Here is a 19,865-nt window from a genome sequence, read left to right as displayed (position 1 = left end):
TTCCTTCCTTCCTTCCTTCCTTCCTTCCTTCCTTCCTTCCTTCCTTCTTTCCTTCCTTCCTTCCTTCCTTCATCAGTTTTTCTCACAAATATGCTGGTAGATGCCTCCCTTGCAGCCATCAGGGAGTAGGCAAAGATTATCTGCCCATGTTCTAAGGAATAATCCTTGTAGGCCAATCAAGCATGTTAGAATTTAACAAAGATTTTAAAAGGAAAAGGAATAAAAAAATTTTTTAAGAATAACCAACATATCAATTGTGATTGACAGTATATGCAATATCCCATGATCAATACACTTTTTCATTAAAGGAGCTCAGAAGAAAAGCTACAATATCCCCAATGGGCATATCTTGAAGATGCCAGTAAATGACTAACATTTTTTTTTGTTTAGCCTTTGCCACATGTGCTCTCTAGGCTTGAGATCGTATTCCCCTGGAATCTGTTTATACTGGTACAACAAGGTATCACAGATTTGGAATTGTTTTGTACTAACTATTCTTAATATACCCAGTTAGTATAATGTTCCTTTCTAAAAGCTAAATCTGGTGGAACATTTGATAACAACTCATAATCATGGTGGAAGTATAGCCCTGGAGAGGTCGTGTGTGTCTCTGTATGCACACACACACATACACACACACACACACACACACACACACACACACACACACACACATACAACAAAAAACTTCTCCAGGGCTACCCCTTTAATGCTCAGTGAATATGCTTGGCTCCGGGCATCTGAATTGCCAGTACAAATGAGGGTTGGGATAGTAGCTCCAGATAATATATTAAATCTCTATCTTTTCTTCATCTAAATCAAAAAATCAAAATGGAAGTTTTAACTGAAGACCAAGAAAATGCAGTGGCAAATCCACACCCTACATGTTTCTATTTCATAACATCTCTTTCTTAAATGATCTCTAGCACCGCTATGCAAACATGCAACTGAAAACAAAGAAAACATTTAAAAACGCAGAACAGTATACTTTCTCTGCAAAACCATCCCTGCATAATTAATTCTGCTGTAACATTCATGAACACAGAAATGCAAAATGTGACCACTCATCTTCCTTGAGTTTCTTATGTGGGAAAATGAATTCATCAATTTCTAATTAGAAACAAGAAAAATCTCCTTTTAAATGTCGAGTCAGTTTGTGCCAGGAAATGAGAGCAGCAGTAGCTGAGAGGTTATAAAGTTACCAAACAAAATTTTAAAACACCACAAATATACAATGGTTTTCAGTACATTGGACATGCCATTTGGTTCAGCTTTGATCCTATTGCAATTATAAAAACTGGATGTAATCGAACTAATGAAATTTTAGTTGTTTTAGTCCCTGAACAATGTGCTCCATATTTACAGACTATTAAACATGTCTCAGCACTTACTACTTGTATGTTAGAGAAAATAGCGTTTCACAAGTTATACTTTCACTGATTAAAAAAATGCATAAAATTGCTGACAATAACTGTGACTTAGGACTTAGATATTAAGATACTTCAAGCATAATTCCTCCAATAACTAATATTTTGGATGACCAAACCAGTATAAATTGGTTCAACAAATAAACTATTTGTGGAAGTAGTTTGTGGCAATTATGTCAGCCTCACATTCCTAATTTTTATTACATAAATAACATTTCTAATTGTGATTTTTAAAAAGGAATGAAACTGTTCTAGAAAATTGAAAATGTGTTTTAATTTAAAGAGAACTCTTTTTAGTAATGACTCAGAAAAATACCTCTCGAATAGAAATAAAGGAAAATGTAGACAACCTTTCTCTTTCAAACTGTTCTTTATTTCTTTATAAAAGTGGAAGCGTATTTAATTTTTGTTGAAGATCTGTTCCTTCCAGTAAAATTAAACCCATTCACTAGAAATTTCACTGCCTAAATATAAAACTCTCCTCTGTAAGGGATGGAAAATGATCTGAAAGTGGACTAGTGGATTGACAGTTGAATGACTGCATATTCTTGGCAGTTGGTATTTACTCAGAATCATGGAAATTAAAATAAAAGCTCATGTAAAACAGGTCCTCTGAGGCATAGTTTCATCATATTGACTGCCTGTGTGAATTTTCCCTCACGTACAGTGAAAGATAGATATACATACATGTACAATTAAAGGATTTAGAGGTTCTTGAATTAGATTATTATTATTTAAACCAAATTTGCCTTAGTACACATATTTTTCACATACAATTTATTGTCCTTCTCTTATTCCCCTCTAAAAGTAGAGTATATTTTCCTAACCCTTACTTTATCACATAAGTGCTATTTTGGATACAGTATAAGTAAGATTGACTTTATGCATAGATATTACAGGTAGTGTAATTTCAAGGGCACCAAGAAAGATACCAATCTCCAAAGTATCTTTCTACCCTTCTGCCACAGTATTTGGAATTCTACAATTAGAAATTAATTTTGATATGAAAATGCCTTTTCTGAACATCATTTAAAAATAAGCATACGCAAACATGTACACTACTGTGCAAGAGCTTAAGATTTTACTGCAGCTTTCACTGACAATGGATTATAAATTACTATACAAATTTTACCTCCTGACTACTAGCTAAGGACTAAAAAACACAGAAATGGATTTGGGAATGGGCAAGGTGAATAATTTATCAAATGATAGAATATCCAAGGAGGGCAAACTTGTATAGCATACCACAACAAGGACTTAAGCAGCAAACTAATAATACCAAAGCACTAACCACTGGAGTGGAACAAGAAACCATAAGGCATGATATGAGCATAGAAAAGAGAAAAGGACATTGAGTTCATAATTTTACTACCATCAGTCATAGGTGAGTTGAAGTACACAGAAAACAAATCTTTTAACTGGGTTAGATTTGAGAGTATTCACTTTTAATCTCAAAATTAAAGATTACATCTTGAACAGCTTGTATTTGACAGAAACTTAAATCAATGAATTTCAATCAAAAACTTTGAGAAGAGGCCCAGTTTTTTGAGATGGTTGGTAGAGTTAGATTTCCCCAGTTTGTTAATATTCAGACCATTTTCAAATCATTTTGCTTCTCTGGGTCTCTGTTTCTTCATTTGTAAAATAAAGATATTCAACTGGATAGTTTCTAAGTTCTTTTCTAATGCTTAACAAAGGTTCTATGTTTCTCTGAAAATGTCACCACATAAAATTATAGCAACTATCAACTTCATCTCAAATAATAAGCCCTGAAATAATAAAGGAGAAAATGAAAGATTATTTTCTTCAGAAGATAAATACATTTCTGATGATTGTTGAAAAGGAATATATTTCAAAAGCTTTGTAATCATTATATTTTTTGGCATGTTGATGATTTAATACAGTGATTTGCAATCATGCTTTTTTGTTGTTTTAGGATGTTTCTAATTATGTTAAAGGTTGTCATGCTGTTTAAAAATAATTCATAAGGGCAAAAAAACCCACTTAATATAATATATGATATGTGCTATGTTGTGTGTATGTGTGTGTGATAGTCTATAATATGCATAAGTATTCCATATATTGGCCCTGGGATAAGAGGGGCATATCACAAATTTAAATAAACAGTAATATTGCCATATAAAAATGTAGATTTGGAATCTTACATCTATTACACAGAATTTGAAAACTGAAGAGTAGAACTATATACATCATTATTGAACTGCTACTGTTTTAATGAGTATCATAGAAAATGATGCTGTCAGTTATCGTGCCCTTCCCCTGGACAACCAAGGAAGGTGTTATAAAATTCCAGCTTAGAACTGTACCTTTGTTATAAACTAAGCATCTTTGTGAATTAGCTTTTCAGTGTCTTCCTATCTCTCCTCTTCTCTTCCATGTATGCATACTATCTGATTGTCTACTTCTTTCCTATCAAGTGGCAGAAAATGAGCTGAGATAGGGAGAGGGTGGAAGCTGACAGACAGTGGATGTCATCTAGACTAACATTTTGGCATATGTACTTGAATAGGTGACTGAGTTTCAAAGGCTGTATAACTTTTATAATTCTCTGGAATACTAATATTCTCTGAGGATACTAAAATAATTTAACTTTCAGAAGTTTGAATATTTTAGTTTTTAAATATTGATACTCCCTCCCCACATCATATCTAGACATTTCTACCCTTATTTTTATTTTTCAAACAGGGGAGCTAAGAGTGTGTTGGGGTGGGTGGGGAAGGTTAATAATAAAAAAGAGTTTTCTTTTGTTCCTGAAATGACTTGGAAGAAACAGGGGTTATCTTATCTTTCTTATTTGCCCCACTTTCTTTAAAAATGTTTCAAAGAATCTCATGAAATGAAAGACCTAGTGCACTAATGGACTTTTCTTACATTCTGATTCCCACTGGAAAAAATATATTACAAAAAATGTAATAATATATTCATAGTACATCTTCCTTCCCTCCTACCCATAGCAAATGAAGACTGACCCCCTATTTACAAATAGAGGAAGATTTTTTTGGAAAGCTAAAGAAATAGGATTGTTGGTCCAAGAAAAGAAATTTTTGATATCACCATGGTGCAGGGGGAAAAATTAAGGAGAGAAACCAGATAAATCATTTAATGAGTGACCATGTATGTAAATATCCAGTGTCACTCAGATGCATGTGTGTGTGGAGGAGGATGAGGGGCAGGGTGGAGGTGAATGAATGTGACAGTATTTTTCCCTCTTTTAAAATTCCTTCCATAGCATGGACCAGTATCCCACTAATTTCCAAGAAAGACAAGAAAGAATCTTAAGTTTTGTCCAGTTTTCTGGTTCCTACAAGAGGAGAAATCAAACCTCTTTTCACCCCAGTTGTTACCATTTCCTTTCCAACTTCCCTATCCTTTTCCATTATTTTTTATGGTACCAATTTTAAATAGATTTTATTCTCTAGGACAAGAATTGCATTTCCACTTGTTTACAGTATTGATAAAGTTCAATGTTGTTCACTTCTCTCCCTCTGCACACATCCAAGTATTCAGAATGTCCAGATTTACACAGCAGCTTAAATGTTACTTTTAAGTCACTACTGCCTTGGCTATAAATTTGAGTCCTTTGATTATTTGGAAAGCTATGTGTAATGCTCTTTCTTCTGGTGCATTTAGTCAACCTCTTCAATGATGGTCCAGAAGAAGCAACTCCAGATGGGACTGTTCCACCCACTGGGAACCCACCAGGTATGCCCCCTGGCATGCCCCCTGCCCTCTGGTAGAACTTAGTAATGATGAGGTTTCAGACCTTCTCCAATTCTTTCTACTGATGCTCAACTTCTTCCTTCTCGGCAGCCTGGTTCTTATCCAGACAGGTGCTTATTGCATTATGTTTGTCAAGGATCTTCTGTTTGTCTCCATCACCAATTTCACCTTGCAGTTTTTCATCCTCTATGGTAGGCTTCATGTTGAAAGCATAAAATTCAAGAGAATTCTTGGAAGACACCTTGTCTCTCTGCTTCTCATCCTCAACTTCGTATTTCTCAGCCTCCTGGACAATACGCTTAATGTCTTCTTTGCTCAGATGACCTTTATCATTGGTGATGGTGATATTGTTTTCCTTGTCTGTGCTCTTATCTGCAGCAGAAACTTTGAGGATGCCATTTTTATCAATGTCAAGTGTTACTTCAATCTGAGGAATACCCCCGGGTGCTGGGGGGATTATTGGAGCTCAAATTTGCCAAGCAGGTTGTTATCCTTTGTCATTGCTCTCTCATCTTCATAAACCTGAATAAGTACGTCAAGCTGGTTGTCTGAATAGGAGGCAAAAGTCTGTGTCTGCTTGGTGGGGATGGTGGTATTAAGTTTGATCAAAACTGTTATAACTCCACCAGCAGTTTCAATTTCTAGGGAAAGAGAAGTGACATCCAACAGCAGCAAGTCCAACATATTCTCAGATTTATCTCCAGACAAAATGGCAGCCTGGACAGCTGTACCATAGGCAACAGCCTCATCATGATTGATACTCTTGTTGAGCTCCTTGCCATTGAAGAAGTCTTGCAGAAGCTTCTGAATTTTGAGGATGCGAGTAGAACCACCAACCAGGACAATGTCATGAATGTACGATTTATCTAGCTTGGCATGTCTTAAGAACTTTTCCACAGAGCCCAATGTGTCATGGAAGAGATCAGAATTCAGCTCTTTGAAATGGGCTAAGGTGATAGATTCATAGAAATCGATGCCTTCATAGAGGGAGTCAATCTCCATACCGGCATGGATACTAGAAGAGAGAGTACACTTTGCATATTCACAAGTGGTGCATAGACAGTGAACAACCCTTTTGTTCTCACTGATGTCTTTCTTGTGCTTGCACTTAAACTCAGCAATTAAATGGTTGACCATTCAGTTGTCAAAGTCCTCCCCACTCAAGTGGGTGTCCCCAGCTGTGGACTTGACCTCAAAGATGCCATCTTCAATGGTAAGAATGGAGACATCGAAAGTACCACCTCCAAGGTCAAAGATCAATACATTTCTCTCGGCACCAACATTTTTGTCCAAGCCATAAGCAATAACAGCAGCAGTTGGCTCACTGATGATTCAGAGCACATTGAGATCAGTGATGGTTCCAGCATCTTTGGTGGCCTGACATTGGTAATCATTGAAATAGGCTGGTACTGTGACCACAGCATTTGTGACAGTCTTCCCAAGGTAAGTTTCAGCAATTTCTTTCATCTTGGTCAAGACCACAGAAGATACTTCTGGATAGAAACTTTTGGTCTCCCCTTTGTACTCCACTTGAACCTTGGGCCTGCCTACATCATTCACCACTATGAAAGGCCAATGCTTCATGTCTGACTGTACAATTTCATCATCAAATCTGTGACCAATCAGATGTTTGGCATCAAAAACTGTATTGGTGGGGTTCATTGCAACTTGATTCTTTGCAGCATCACCGATTAAAGGTTCTGTGTTGGGGAAGGTGACGTAGCTTGGGGTGGTCCTGTTTCCTTGGTCATTAGCAATGATCTCCACTTTCCCATGTTGGAAGACTTCCACACAGGAGTAAGTAGTGCCAAGATCAATGCCAACTGAGGGTCCCTTTGACATGGTTACTGTGGAGTCAGGGGTCATAACTGACCACTGTGGAGGAAGAAGGGCTACTGCTGTGCTGAGTACATATCCTTTTTCTTTACATCTAGTGTCTGCCAATTTAGACTTATGCATCACCATAAATACTTTAAAGTAGTCACCACCTAAAAGAAGAGTGAAAGAGGAGAAATGATTCCATCACATGCCATATTTCATTGACATTGAATGAAGATGAGTTACTAATAATATACTCTTACCATTCCTTCTACTTATTAATTCATAGGATCATATTATCTAGAGCTGGATGGAATCTCAGAGGGATATTGTGACCAAACTTTTGATTTCATAGATGAGGAAGTTCATGACCAGGAAAGTAAAGTTACTTGTCCAACATTAAACAGGTAGTATCAGTTATTCCAGAGTCTTATGACTTGAGGGCTAGGGTTCACTCTACTTTTATACTTCTTCCAACAAACATTTATTAAATAGCTGATATGTGAGAATACGGGGCAGTTAACTGTCACAGTGGGTAGAGTACCAGATCTAGTGTCAGGGAGACTCCTCTTCCTGAGTTCAAATCTGGCCTCAGCCACTTCCTAGCTGCGTGACTGTGAGCAAGCCACTTTTGCCTCAGTTTCCTCATCTGTAAAATGACCTGGAGAAGGAAATGGCAAATCACTCCACTGTCTTTGCCAAGAAAACCCCACATGGTGTCAAGATGAGTCAGAATGATTGAAAAATGACCGCAACAAAAGTGTGAAAATGTAAACAGAGTCCCAAAGTCCATTGGTATGGGATTCTCTCCTCATTGATGGAGTTTAATGTCCTAAGCCAGTGCGAAGGGCAAGGCAGAATTGGTGAGAGTGGGAGAGAAGAGAGTTCTAGGCTCTTCAAGTATGATCAAGTTTCTTCAGAATCTTCAGTATCTTTGGGCATCAGCTACTTCTAGCTTCCAGCTTCAAGAGGGAACATAGAAGAAGTCAATCCCACTTAAGGTTGGTGCAGAAAAAGAAAGATTTTGGAAAGGAGACAACATGAGAGGAGCTGGCAATCTCCATCATGTTCACATCCCCAGCTTGCTACACTCAAGACTTTAGGAAACTTCCCTTTGGGTGATCTCTAAGACTCTCTGCTTCTTGCTTGAGCTAAGTTACCTCACTCCCAATGGAGGAATGACTTTACTCTGTATTGTCTGGTATATATTCTTCTATGCATACTTCCTCTGATTTCAGGAGGTGGTGGTATTTGCTATTGACTTGGATAAATTGGTTTCTTTACTACCTGCTATATGTGAAATTGTTATTTGGTTAAAAAAAAGTCCAGCCCTTAATAAAAAGTTGGGGTCCATCTCTCCCCTATTAAAGACACAGTGATTAAAAGTTAACTTAAAAACTATATATCTTAGAATAGTAATATTTAAGAGAATAAATAAATATAAACATAGATGTATATAATTATATGCAGAGTGGATGAGCTTCTGGCTCCAATCTCTTGCTTCTTCTTCTGGCAGGAATTACAGTTTTCCTTCTATAAAAGGATTGGGGAGAAAAGCCTCAAGACACCTTTTCTGCCTCCCTTCAAGTCATACAACAATGTTTTAATGCTACATATGAGGGACTGTCCTCAGTATGCAAAACATTATCCTTATTCCTAGGGATACAAACAAGTCCCAAAATGGAATAGTCTGTGCTCTCAAAGAGCTTACATTCTCCTGGGGTGATGGGGGTGATGTGAGGGTGGGCAAATGGAGTGGCTCAAATTGTACATCAATAAATCAATGAAAAATGTACACAAACTAATTTTATGAGTGTTAACAACTAGAAATATCAGAAAAGGCTTAGTGTAGCTCTGGTAGGTTATTATGCTGATAATATTAGAAAATCACCTCTGATCCCTTCAAGAGTACATCCAAGAACCTGAAGAGGGGAAGTAACAAAGCTCTGGGGAGCCAAGTCATCAGTAGGAGTTAAGGTTAGGATGACTTGTATGGAGTACACAGCTATTTCCACATTTTACAGTAACTGATATTTGTGATTCTAAAGTACTACATTATATAAAATGCTTTCTGAAGAGCTAAAGAATGATTAAGTGCTGCATTCAGTATAATTTTAGGAATAAGTGTACATTTTTGTTCTTAGAAAATTGACTGAGAGGTGGTAACAAGTTAGCTCATCATTAACCATATTTAGTTGAATAGAATACTCTATTGCTAAATTCTGATAAGAAAAAAAAGATCGCATTTAAATATTTTTAGGAATCCTAAATTTTATGAAAGCATCAAGATTCCAAGTTATGTTAATCAAGAAACTTGAGTGACATCACCACTTATTTCTCATCTTTGATCTTGCTTATGAAAATACAGAAAGCATCATAGAAATACAGGACTCCACACATTAGTCTGTTACCATCTTCAGAAATTAGTTACAAATTAGGAAACATCGAACCTTTGACTTTGGAAAGACTTTATAGAAGATTTGCAGCCAGCAGCTCAGAGCTCATTTGCATACCTCTGAACAGTAGCTTAGGGCTTTACTCAATAGGCACAGAGTGGTATGCTACCACTGTTCACTAGCTGTGAGCACACAGGAATTCAAAAGAAGCCCAAAAATTTGTCCTGCACTTGTCAAACACTGAGATATCATCATTCCAAATATCTGCCACATGCAGAAAGAAGCAGGCCCACTCCAAGTGCCATTTACTCAAAAACAGAAAACTCAGAGAATAGGAGTAAAAGGAAAATCAATTAATACTGTTCAGCTGTGGGGAGAAAAACCAAGGAAAATACTGAAGCAAATATAGGCTAGAGATTTTATTCAATAAATTGTATGAGTAATAAGAGGCTAAGTCAAGGAAAATAAATGCTATTAGTGAACCAATTACTGCTGCATGTTTTGATGTCATTTTTGACAAACATAATTATGACTAGTATACTAATTTAGGGACTAAGAAAAAAGAAAAAAATTATGTTTGATTTTTATCCCTGTATTCCTTAATAACTCACTTAAAACAGACATTTGTAGTATGTGGACATATATGCTTTTAGAAATATATGTTCTTTTCTTTACAAAATGCAGACATTTATAAAGTGATATGTTATATATTTTCCCTTTGACTTACTGTTTAAATGGCTCCAATATCTGCTAATTCAAAAATCTCAATCTAGCATTAAAGAGCTTGTACAACTTTGACCCATTCCTTCTTCTCCAATGGCCTTCCATTTACCTCTTACAGGAACTCTTTAATCTAGTCAAAACAATCTGACTGTTGACTCTTGAACATACCATGTGAATTTTAAAGTCCTTTGCAGTCAGAAGTGTGGTTTAGGGAAAAGAGCACTGGTTTTGGAGTTCAGGGATCTGGGTTAGAATCCTGGTTCTGCTCCCATCTACCTTGATTATCATAAGTAAGTTACATAACATCTCTGGACCTCATCTGAAAAATTAAATAGGTGAACTAAGACTAGGTAACATTTCCAGTTGTAAATTCCATAATCATATGACTTATACCCATAGCTTCCCTACCATGTATGATGCCCTCTCCTTTCCTCTGTGCATAAGTAATTCCTACCCTTGCTTCAGATTTAATCTCATTTTGTGTAGACAATTGTCCAAACCCAAAGCAAACTTCCACTCATTTTGTATTTATTCAATCTACTTACTATCATTATTTCTTTTTTAGGTATATACTTCATCTTCCTAGGCAGATAATATGCACTTTGATGGCAGTATCTGTCTTTTATTTTCTTTTTGCATTCCAAGTGTCCACAGGAATGACTTGTGTGCTTAATACTTGCCAAATAAATGAGCATTGATAGTATAGGAAAAGATTTTTTTTTAGTTTGAATAATTTGAAAATTTTAAGTAAGAAAGTGTTACAGAATGTGGCCATATGGCATTGTAATATACTTGTGTAGTATTCTTATTAATAATATGAGCAGATATAACCTAAGTAATATTAAATTTTCTTGGGTTCAAAAGTAGTTGGCTAGACATAAACAATTCTGATCAAAAGACTTGAAGGACATTAAACTTCTGTAATGACATACTAAAGTGTTGTGTCTTTGACACTGTGCTTTCCTCTTGTTTTTTTTTTTTTAAATCAGTGTCTCAGGTAAGGCATGAGTAATATACTTATGAAATTTTTGCATGAAGAAAATCTTGGAGACATTGGTTATATACTGGCAATAGAATTGAGACCAAGAAATTCTCAATTAGCTGAAAAGATTGTTCAGACTTAACAAGAGTGAATATATTCAAGAATACTGTAAAAACGTGTAATGGATTAAAAAAAATTGGAAATACCAGATAGAAGAAATGTAGCTAAAAAGCAGGTCCTCTGATAAAGACTTAATTATTGTAATAATTAGAAAATGAGCACTGGGATGTGGCAGTGCCCTGCCTCTCCCTCCGCTTAAATACGCTATCTTTAGTAATATTAGAAAAACTGAAGCTCTCAGAAAGTGGAAGGTGACTCTCCTACCATTTTTATTTTGGCACTAATTTTAGGAACTACTTTTTTAAGAACAATTATATGTTGGAATAAATCTGTAAGTCCTTAAAATTGCATAAATGTTCTCTAAATGAGCCTCCTTATGGATATAATTGTATTAAAATATTATTGGCTATAAAATTATCTTTTATAAATTCAAATAATGTCTAATAAAGTTAGCCAGCGATGTTTAAAGAAGCAAAACTTTTTTGGGGATTTAAGGGATTTTTTTTGTTTGTTTGTGGCTTTGTTTGTTTGTTTGTTGGCTAGGCAATGGGGTTAAGTGACTTGCCCAGGGTTACACAGTTAGTAACTGTTATGTGTCTGAGGCCGAATTTGAACTCAGGTCCTCCTAAATCCAGGACTGGTGCTCTATCCACTATCACACTTAGCTGCCCCTTGGATTTAAGTTTTCACACACTACACACACATTCACATTATGTATCTCATAAATAATGGTATTTATGAGATACTATAGTATCCATTCTTTCCAGAAAGTCCATTTGGCTACCATTTTATAGCTATAAATTTTTTTGATATTTTATAAAAGTAGATTTTCCTAAACTATGAATTAATTTAGTTTTATGATGGGCCTAAGAGACCACAAAATATAGAGAACCACCTCCAGAGTCAGAAAGACCTGGGTTCTAGCTTCTTGGTGGTATAAACTTTTTTCACTTTTCTTTGTACTCTCAGACTCCAGAGTTTAGCACAATGTCTATTAGTTAATTTATTGATTGATTGATGGAAGATAATCCTTTGACTGATCTGCCAGAGCTCACATAGCCAACATGTGTCAGCTTGTCAATATTTCATACAATACTCAAAGACTGTGAATGCAGAACAGATGTCTATCTGCTGTGGTAAAGGAGAATTTCCTAATTAGAAGTTTCTTAAACAATTGAAACCTTAGGTCAAGACCAAAAGAAAATGAAACAAAAACTCAGCATGTAAATATAAAGTAAGCACTTAAGTTCAAATTCACAATTTTTCCCCGTCCTTTGGATATTGCTGCCCCATCAAAACCTTTTATTCTAAAATTATCCTATTGTTATTTTTTTTCCAGTTGTATATTTTTAATCATGTATCTAGTACAAGGATTCTTAATTTTTCATATGTCATAGACCCCTTTAGCAGTCTGGCAAGGTCTATGGACTCCTCACATAAAATGAAATACATAGGATTACAAAATAAATCAATTATATTAAAAGATAATTATCAAAATATAAAAAGGTATATTAACATAGGTAGATCTTTATTAAAACATTAAATAACAAGACAAACCTTTACAATATAACCAAGTTTAAGTTTAGTGTTATTTTTAAAGATATAACATGAGGGCTATTGTTGATTAGTTTGAATAAGGGGAAAAAATGAAACATTCTCAAGGAATTGCAATTATGATGATCTATTTGTAAAAACTACTTAGGTGAGTCAGCTATGTGACTCATTTAGAGTATATTAGAAGAATAGGAATTTAAGGCCATGACCAACTCTAGGCATTATCGTGAGATAGACTGCTCATAATTTTATTTTGAATGTCTTTAGTGTTCATTTATTTATTAAAGTAAGAAGACAGGAAAAAGCGTATTAGCATTCCAAATGTCTTACCACCATTCTGTCCTCTAATGCACATCTCTGAATATCTAGACAGCAGAGGGTATTAAAACCTATGACATGACTAGCATTTGAACTAAAACAATATGAAGTCAGTATATGAATGGAGCATGGGGAGGTAAGGAACTTAGGTGTTATACATGTGGAAACCCTGACCTCTTGAAGGCCAGGTAGATTACACTTCCCTTTTCCCCCAGGTTCTCTAATACCCCTAAGAGAGCTTGAGATGTTTAGACTCACAGCCAATGGTTTCAACTCCCATAAGTGGTTTTCCCTCAAATGGAGACATGAGGCCTTGCAACTCAGTTCCATTTAAGCACTAAGAGTCAAATTAATGTTTACAAAGAAATTTTGACTTGAAAAGGTATAACAAATATTTAAACATATTCTGCCAATGCTTGGGAGACTTAATTCCTCTACCATTGTACTCTCTTAGTCTCTGGGGAAAGGAAGAGTATTAAGCTCGCAGCTTAGTAGAGTTCCTGAACAGTATATTGCATTTCCAAGTACCAAAGCCCATGTTAGGCTATAGTATCAGGGACTTTGGCATTTCCTGGCTGGCTGAAACATTTTGCCTGGGATCCTAGGTGCAAGGTCACTGTGGTTTAAACTCCTAAATCTGGAAGGGATCACTTAGGCACCTGGAATTCATAAGGACTAGTGGTACATCACAGATACAGAAATTCCCAGGTCAGTTTCTTGAAGCCAGGATAAAAGAAAGAGAGCAAAAGAAGGAAGTCCTCCCCCTCTCACCAGTTCAGATCATAATGCCTGTGACCCAATATGTGGATGCCATGTTTTACCACATTTTATGGCTCTAAATCCTTCAGTAGACATGGACTATAGTGTAACTCACGATTCATTTTCTTCTTGGAATTTGGATATTATTTTGCTTAGAATTAAATGACTGTTTTTGTCTACGTAGAACTAATACTTCTAAGCTCTGATATCTTTTGCAGTTTTTTTATTTAGTACTATTTTAATGCATTGAACTTTTATGGAATAAGTACACAATCAGAACCCATACAATTCATTTTGTGTGCAGGCTTTTATCCTAGTAGCATAAAAAAGGAAATATAAAGAAAAAAAATACTTTAAAGAAAGTGCATCTCCAGTCATGGAATTTACAATGCTGTGAACAATCTGTATGAATACTCAATCTCTTAGCAATAATAAGTTACTTTCTTCCCCCATCCCCTAAATAGTGTTTTATTTTTCTAATTACATGTAAAGATAGTTTTCAACATTCATTTTTATAAGATTTTGAGTTCCAATTTTTTCTCCCTTCCTCTCCTCTCTCCCCTCTTCCCAAAACAGCAAGCCATCTGATATAGGTTAAACATGTATAATCATATTAAACATATTTACACATTAGGCATGTTGTAAACGAAGAATCAGAACAAAAGGGAAAAAACTACAAGAAAGAAAAAAACAAAAAACAAAAAAAGTAAAAATAGTATGCTTTCATCTGCATTCAGACTCAGATTCAGACAGCAGTTCTTTCTCTTGATGTGGATAGCATTTTCCATCATTGAGTCTTTTGGAATTGTCTAGGATAATTATAATGCTGAGAAGAGATTAGTTTATCATAGTTGATTATCTCACAATTTTGCTGTTACTGTGTGCAATGTCCTTGTGTTTCTGCTCACTTCATTCAGTATCAGTTCATGCAAGTCTTTGCACTTTTTTTTCTGAAATCTGCCTGATCACCATTTCTTATATCACAATAGTAACTCCATTACATTCATATGCCACTTGTTCAAACCATTCCTCAGTTGATTGGCATCCTCTCAATTTATAGTCTCTTTGGGATACAACCCATAGTGGCATTGGTGGATCAAAGGGCAAGCATGGTTTTATAGCCCTTTGGGCATAGTTCCAAATTGTTCTCCAGAATGGTTGGATCAGTTCACAACTTCACCAACAATGCATTGGTGTTCAATTTTCCCACATCTTCTCCAATATTTATCATTTTCCTTTTCTGTCATATTAGCCAGTCTGATAGGTATAGGGTAGTACCTCAGAGTTGTTTTAATTTTCATGTCTCTAATCAATAGTGATTTAGAGCAATGCTTCTTAAATTGTGGGTCTGTCCCCATATGGAGTAGCATAATTGAATATGGGGGTCATGAAAAATTTGGCAACAGTAAAATGTTTCTGAACAAGCAATAACCAAAAAAAAATTCAAAATCAAGTGTGTATTGAATCCTAGATGTTTCTGGCAGTGCTTCCCCATGTTGTATCATGTACGACTTCACTGTAGTCTTGGTTCTGAACACACAACATGCACACTTTGTACCGTGCATGCCGTCATGTCATACAATGCCAAAAAATCCTTCCAGAAACAAATTGGCTGAGATTTGAGATTATTTTATGTTATGAATTGCAGTGTTTTTACTGTACATCCAAAGTGTTCTGCTTTACAGAAACATAATAGTTTAATTATGGAAAATAAAGACTTCTAATATTTTCCTACCATCATTCCTCAGCATGTAAGTATCAAATTAATATATCTTTAGATTATTTTGTGTTAGAATGTTTGATTTTAAAATTGCTGCCAACTTCTTCTTTTACAGAAACATAAGTGTTTAATTGCAGCAAGTAAAGACAAAAGTACTTTAATAATATTTCTCCACCATCACCGCTGTATGTGTATGTAAGGATGAACATCATTTTTTTAATTAAGCACAAACAAATGTAATTTCATAAACTAAAGCTAGCATTTATTCAAGAAATTATTAGCAATATTCATTTCTATTTTAGGACAAAATTATTTTGCATTTATGGACAAGTGGCTAAATTCAGACAGAAGAGTTAAAAATACTGATGTCAATGAGGGAGTCTTCACTACCAGGTTGTAACAGTACATTTAAATTGACAAGAAAAAGAAAATATATCAAATCGTTTTTGCAATAGGGATTTACTTCTAATAATGATGATGGTGTAGAAAGACTTCTTTGCTTAATTTGTAATGAAGTTTTGGTCACAGAGAACATTGAACCAGCCAAACTAAAATGATATCTTAATACCAAGCATGCAGAGTACAGCAATAAACCAAAGGAATATTTTAAGTGACTTTTAAAATCTCCAAATAAAGAAAAACAATGTTTTGAGAAATGTGTTATTGTCAATGAAAAGCATTTACTTGCATGTTATGAGACTTCTTATTTAATTGCAACAACTAAAAAGCCCTACGCAACAGAAGATCTCGTATTACCTGCTGCTATTAAAATGTCAGAAATAGTTCGTGGGAAAAAGTAGGGAGAAAAAATTCTTAAATTCCTTTACCAAATGATAGTCTCCAAAAGACTATCCCAAATTAGTAATGATCAATTCCAGCAGCTTATTACCAGGCTTAAGAACAACCCAAATTTTGCAATTCAATTAGACGAAACAACGGATAGTTCTAACATAGCACAGTTATTACTTTACATAAAATATTTTTATGAAGGAAGTGTACATAAGGAATTATTGTTTTGTTGCCCTTTGGAAGGACACACAAGAGGGGAAGATATGTATCTTAAAGTGGATGAATTGTTCATAAATGAAGGTTTACGTTGGAAAAAATGCATTAGAGTCTGTATAGATGGTGCTGGAGCAATGATGGGTAAGAATGTTGAATTTGTAGCAAAATTTAAAGCCAGTGGCAATGAATATATCACATTTACTCATGCATGACCCATTTGGAGGCACTCATAGCCAAAAAATAAAATACCACCAGGGTTAGATGTTGTACTTCATGTTACTATCAAAATCATTAACTTCATTAAAAGTAGTGCCTTTAACAGTAGTTTGTTTTCAAACCTTTGGAAAAACATGGACTTCAATTGCAAAATCTTATTACTACATGCTCAGCATGTAATAAGGTGACTCTCAAGAGGGTGAAGATTATTGAAATTTAAAGATGAAGTTGTTATATTTTTGACTGAGCAGAAATCGGATTTGTTAATTTTTTTCATAATGATTTATAGCTTTCAAAACTGTTTTTTGTCAGATATTTTTGAAAAACTCAATGATTTTAACATGTTGCTTTAAGGAAAATTTGTAACATATTTATGTTAAAAGATAAAATTGAAAGTTTTACTAAAAAAAGTTAACATATGGAGGAATAGGGTGGGAAATGGTAAAAAAAAATGTTTACTGCTACAGATGATTTTATAAATGAAAATAACCTTCCCAAAGATTTAATTGTAAGAGTTATAATTGATCATCTGAAGTGCCTGGAGACGAAGTCTCAGAAATTCTTCCCTTCAAATTTTGATTCTAAAAAACTAAGTTGGGTTCATAAGTTATGTTAAATTGAAATTTTAAAAAATGTCAGTCATCTGCCGTTAAAAGTTTAAGAAGTGGGGCAGCAAGGTGGCACAGTGGGTAGAACACTGGCCCTGGAGTCAGGAGAATATGAGTTCAAATCCAGCCTCAGACACATAACACTTACTAGCTGTGTGACCCTGGGCAAGTCACTTAACCCCATTGCTTAGCCAGAAAAAAAAAATTCAAGAAGAATTTGTCAAGTTATGAGGCAACACAGGTTTAAAATTTGAGTTTCCTAAAAACTCATTAAAATGAATTTTTGCTTGGGATTAGGCAGCATTTCCAACAGTTTCTGAACTGGTCCTAAACATACTTTTGCCATTTTGTACTATGTATTTATGTGAAGCGGCATTCTCAGCATTGATGATTATAAAATCAAAATATCAATCAACTCTGAAAAACATTGAAGATGTTCTACATCCTGCAGTATCTAATATTTCATGAAGATTTAATTCTTTATGTAAAAATAAACAAGCACATCTATCTCATTAGTATGCAAATTTGCTTTCATTTTAATAAATGGTAAAATCATTTGTATACCAAAGAATTGTCTTAAAATAAATTTCTTTATGATTTGTTTCCTGTAAATGTTTGATTTGCATATCTATTTTGATTTGATTTTATATACCTATATACTTGGGGTCAAGTAAAATTTTCTCAGGTGAAAAGGGGTCATGAGTGGGAAAAGTTTAAGAAGCCCTGATTAGAACATATTTTCATACGATTGTAGATAGTTTTAATTTCTTCATCTGAAAAAATGCCTGTTCATACCCTTTGACCATTTATCAATTGGGAATGACTTGTATTCTTATAAATTTGACTCAGTTCTCTACATATTTTAGAAATCAGGCCTTTATCAGAAACATTGTGTGTATGTGTGTGTGTGTATGTTTGTGTGTGTATTTCCTAGCTTTCTGCTTTCCTCCTAATCTTGTTTTTTTTGTGCAAAATCTTTTTAATTTAACATAATTAAAAGTATTCATTTTGCATTTCCTAATGTTCTCTATCTCTTATTTGGTCATAAATTCTTCCCTTTTCCATAGATATAGGAGGTAAGCTATTCCTTGCTCTCCTAATTTGCTTATGGTATCCCTCCTTTATGTCTAAACCATGTACCGATTTTGACCTTATCTTGGTATAGGGTGTGAGATACTGGTCTATGCCTAGTTTCTGCCATACTATTTTCCCAGCAGTTTTTGTCAGATAGTGAGTTCTTATCCCAAAATCTGGAAATCTTTGGGTTTATCAAAGAGTAGATTACTATAGTCAGTGACTACTATGTCTTGTGTACTTAACCTATTCCATTGATCCACCACTCTATTTCTTGGCCAGTGTCAAATAATAAGTTGCTTTCAATAACAAACATTGACAGCTAACTCAACCATGAAAAGAGTTCAAAATTGCCTGTTCTATACTTGTAGCCCATGTGTTTATAAATGTTACAGATGTACACACTTCCACACAAATAATCAAGAATTATCAAATGATTAAGAATTATCTTTTGAACTGCCCAGTTACACACAAATTTTACAAATGATAAATATAATTCACTTGTCTCTAAGTGCTGATCAAAAAGCAATTTTAGATAGCCAATACTAAAGAAATCTTGGCAATTATTTCAAGAATATTTTGTTATTTGGGGGATGAAATACTATTAAGCAGAGAGTTGGCCAATAACTGGACAGCTGCATTACATGAGTATCTATAGAAAGGATGACTGTATTCTATTTGTAGGTTGGATAACAACAGTAATTTAGAAGTACTGATAAGGATAAATGACATTTTGAGACTTTCATTCAATAAATGTTTATTAAGCATCTATTAGGTGCCAGGCATTGTGCTAAATGCAGGAGATAAAATCTAAACAAAAGATAGTCCCTGCCCTCCAGCCACTTACAAGGAGTCTAATAGAGGAAACAATATGCAAATAAATGTATACAAGGCAAGCTGTGCACAGATAAGTAGGAAATAATAAAGAGAGGGAAAACACTGGAATTAAGAGAAATTAGGAAAAATTTCCTGTAGAAGGTGAAATTTTCATTTAGAATTAAAGGAAGCCACAGATTTCAGTAGTTAGAGCAGAGGAGGGAGAGTATTACAGGAATGGAAGATAACCAGGGAAAATCCTGGAGCTGGGAAATGAAATGTCTTATTCAGGGAAAAGCCAGGAGACCAGTGTCACTGAATTGGGAGTATGTTGGGAAATAAGATGTAAGAAGACCAGAATGGTAGGAGAGGTTAGGTTATGAAGGGGTTTGAATGCCAGAGTATTTGGTATATGCTCCTGGAAGCACTAGGAACTCCTGGTTTTTACTGAAGGGAGTGGTTGTGGTGGTGTGTGTGACATGGTGACTATAACGTGATAGGAAATATTTGTAATTTCTATCAGTGAAAAAAGTCACAGTTTCTGCTAATACTACTGTGATTTGTTACTTATAGTCACAATTGAAGAAA

General features: G+C 34.9%; 1 pseudogene; it reads right to left on the bottom strand.

Moving 5' to 3' along the window:
* Positions 1-931: 931 nt before the first annotated feature.
* Positions 932-7,010, bottom strand: LOC114027599 (annotated as a pseudogene).
* Between the last annotated feature and the right edge of the window lie 12,855 nt (positions 7,011-19,865).

This window comes from Vombatus ursinus, unplaced genomic scaffold (assembly GCF_900497805.2).
Source record: "Vombatus ursinus unplaced genomic scaffold, bare-nosed wombat genome assembly UNPS02014863.1, whole genome shotgun sequence".
Taxonomy (NCBI): domain Eukaryota; kingdom Metazoa; phylum Chordata; class Mammalia; order Diprotodontia; family Vombatidae; genus Vombatus; species Vombatus ursinus.
Note: the sequence above shows the minus strand (reverse complement) of the source record. Positions and strands in the feature narration are given on the sequence as shown.